A 4,019-nucleotide genomic window follows, 5' to 3' on the forward strand; every position below is an offset into this window, starting at 1 on the left:
ACCAAAGATTCATTGAAGGAATCAGTGACGAATCGCTTAGCTGTAGAGAACAACGTTTTGTAACCAATTCATGCTCCGTACGCACAAACATGTACATCCAGGGTACACCTGAATGCCGGTAACGTTTTATTTCATACACCGAGCAAGAACTGCCTAGTGCAACAAGAGTCCAGCGATCTTTAATAAACGTAAATGATATACGTGCGTTAGAAAATGTAAGAAATACTATATAATTATTAGTAGTAACACTTACTAAAAACGATGCGTGGGGGTGGTATCGGCAACACCAATGAGCTTCGATCACAAATATATCTGAGCAGATTTCGGAAAAGACGTCGCGATTTAAAAACAACACCAAACAAAGTTTCTTTCCCGGTGTCGCCATCAAACGTGTGGTCAAATGTGTTCAATATGAGTAATTCATTCTGAAAGTCGAGACTTTGTTGTGTAAGTGCCGCCAGATCTAGAAAACCATCAATCCCCAAGCTTCCGAAAAACTTATCAGCCGGAGTACACATGTGCGGGTGGGTCCACTCCATCAGAACTGAAAAAAATGAAGTATCCCAATTGTTTTTTCAATTTCTTCTTCAGACTGGCTTTTCTGTTTTTCAATTTGATTTCGTCTGGAATCTTGGCTAACATGGTTGGGTCAAGTTTATATTTCTTTTGTAGTAGAAGTATGCATCGTGTTGGACCTGCGCCACCTTGAAGAATTTTATCCACCTTTGGTTTTATCTGCATGTCACTACCGGATCTCTTTCGGTGCGTTAGCGACTGGATATGGGTACCACTAGCTCCTACTTTGTATGAAGAAGTCGTTGTGGAGTCGGTAGAGCTGAACGCTGAAATCTTAAGGATACATAGACGGCGAGAGCACGCCTCATGCGAAATGCAAGTATAGACACTCTTGCGACGTTCTGACAGTCCATCGTGCGTAGACTGATGTATTCAGATGTATCGACACTGTGTAGCGCAGTAACAACAGCATCTTCTGTAAAATGTGCTGATATAAACCGGAAGGAACTCTGTGCGACATTAGCCGTATTACCCTCAGGCGGCGAGACCTCTGGATCTTGTTCATCGTCGCTCATGACTCCGGTTTAGGGTCTGTTGATGAATGAGCGGTCTTGTGTCGTACCAGGATGTCTAAAAATATTAATATGTTGTAGCACACACAGCTGTAAAACAAATAATAGAGACAGAGTACATCAATACCATCTTTTCATTATTGAATTGCATCCTTTTTTTGAAGTGTTGAATTCCATCCGTTTCTGTTTTATAAATAATCTCTTTCCCCGTTCGGCAGCCAATTAACTCGCGACAATCGGATCGCGATCCGAGACGATCTCAGGTTGGAACGATTCTTCCACTTTATACTTGGCACTGTCGATTGCTACTGTCCCAACAGGCTTTGTTCATTCGCATTCACACACGTGTGGGGAAAGCCCACCTCGCATTTTTGGGTCACAAAATATTTAAGCGCAAATGCCGTAACATGTCATCTTTTTAAATAAAGACAAATGAAGTAATGACTTAAGTAGCATAATGTTTTGAAGCCGTACACATTCTCCTTCAAAATAGCGATTTCATGCATTCAATGTTTGCTCTATAGTAGAATTGTCGGTCAAGAGAAATACTGAAAGATGTATAAGTATATTTTACTTCTAACTGTAGGACAAATAAAGGACAAAAAAATTCTGCACTCTCTTGGCAATACTGTCACAAAAACTGAGCTTATATGGCGTTGACTAAAAGGATAGTCTTTGTTCTATCTGCGCATGAGCCAGTCTGGTGTCCTTCTTGGCCCACGCGGTCATAATATCAGCACCAAAAATCACTAATAACACATCAAACCGACCATTTCGTCCTACCGGGACAAAACTGCTGAGTTTACTTGAGTTGAGTATGTCGTTTAAGCGACGACTGCTAGTTTTAGTCACCATTACCAGTACATGAATTGTTATAACGGACGCACCATATATTCTAAATACGAAATCGCTTCTTACACAAAGAAACCCAACCGAGCGTATGATAAGACAATGTGAGGTGCATAGGTCACATCCGAATCCATGCTTGTCATTACTGCTAGGACAAATTCGGATTGGGGATTAAGTACTGTGAATCCACAGCGACATTAGCCAATTTCAACCACCACTCACACCAGCTCTAAAAATAATTAAACTCGACGAGGGGATTAATGGCAAGTTTAGCTCAGTTGTAGCTCTAGTTATTTTAAACGGTACGGAATCTATTCAGTGTAAATTGGATTGCAAGTTGGTCTTGGTGCTGTTGGATTTCATTATAATTTTAAGACCACACCTCACCCCATACTATTTATAGGGAATAGCGTAGCGGAGCCGCCCAAGTGTTACTCACCACATGTTTATGTTTGTAGTAGGAGCTGCGCTGCTTCAGCAGAATAGTCTAACTGGAATAATTTTAATTAATGTTGCTCAAATACTGATTGATCTGTTGGTACTATTTTTGTATGAATATATGTTGCTCTGTCTGAGCGTAAGGCTATGAATAACTGTCGCCTTAACGACTAACATAGCTTTAGTGATGACGGTCTGGTTTTAGTTTTCAATGTCATTGGTGGGAATCAAGTCAGTTTCAAATAGCCCCTCCCCTAAAGCCATTGTGAAACCCACGTGCAAGCTTACATGCAGTCGGTCGGGGCCTCCCCCACCAATGACAGAGATGTTACCGAGGTCTTGGCGTATGGTGACGTGACCTGCGATTCAGGCGTACAAAGCCCTTTTGTCGCAGATGATGACGCCGACATGTATAGCACGACCGTGTTAGCCGACGATGACACGCACAGTACTACAGAAGCACCTGACAACGTAGTGCATAACACTACAAACCGACACTGTGAAGCAAAGTACCTTCGTGTCCCAAGTATGCTAGCATTGATACCGAGACAAAAAAAATGGAGAACCGTAAAGCTCATCTCAAAAAGAAAGTCGGAGAGGGATCGGAAATTTACGAAGTTTGTCACATTAAAAAGCTGGACAGGTAGCAAACTTTGCTAGGGTCGTGCTGTTTTTTTAGCGTGGATGAAAAAATCGTTGCTGATATGAGCAATATGATCGTTATGGATGAAATTGAACATTTCGCTGAAATTAACGGAGTCTTGGTCCCTTCGATAGGTTTGATAGTGACATCAAGGGCACTTTTCCAAAATACTTGCCGGGCCGCTCGAGAACAAGGTGATACTTTAGTTCTATCTACAGATGGGACCTTTATGATTCATTTTGGATGATGGACCGTTGTAGATTGCGGTGGTATTTGTATTGATCAATCCGCACCAGGATACGTTCAGCGCTTCTGTCCATCGATTTACATGTTTATGGGCACTGAGAGCACATTAGAACGGATGTTTGGTGCTTTGGCAAAAACGTTTTTTTCGATGTGGACGTGCACATCCACAGTGTAAGCATAGATTACTCGGACGCAATTGCGTCGGCACTCCAATTGGTATGGCCTGCTGTCGAGATTATCACATGTTATGAACACCTACTACGTCAGGGTAGCGAGCACACCCGACTCGAAAAAAGAAAGGGGTTCATTTAAAGTCGTGGTTAAGCCTCACATTCGTCTACTCCACAAGTGTAGATCACTATAACGGTTTAGATTACTGCCTAAGCGAGTATTTAAGAACTGGGAATCGCATGGCGAGCATGCGTTGGCTTTGTGGCTTCAAACGTTTATTTGACACCATGTTGGGAGCGTTGGAGTGTGAATAGCTCCACTATACCTGACTTCATGTCCACACAACAGCCCATCGAAAGCCATCATCGTGTGATAAAGTCATAATTTTCGATTACAAGAAAGCTTCGTTCATAACGGTCCTGAGCCTGGCGTGCTTCTGTATGATGTTACTAATTTTGCATTCGATCGACACCGTCACTTTGCAGAAGATAAGTGGAAATTAGTCAGTTATTAACTATCACTCATGGTTTATATTAATACTACTTTGTTGGCATGCAGGACCACTTAGCGGGCAGTCGTCAAAA

The sequence above is a fragment of the Phytophthora infestans genome, genomic scaffold (assembly GCF_000142945.1).
Source record: "Phytophthora infestans T30-4 supercont1.150 genomic scaffold, whole genome shotgun sequence".
NCBI classification, from domain to species: Eukaryota; Oomycota; class Peronosporomycetes; order Peronosporales; family Peronosporaceae; genus Phytophthora; species Phytophthora infestans.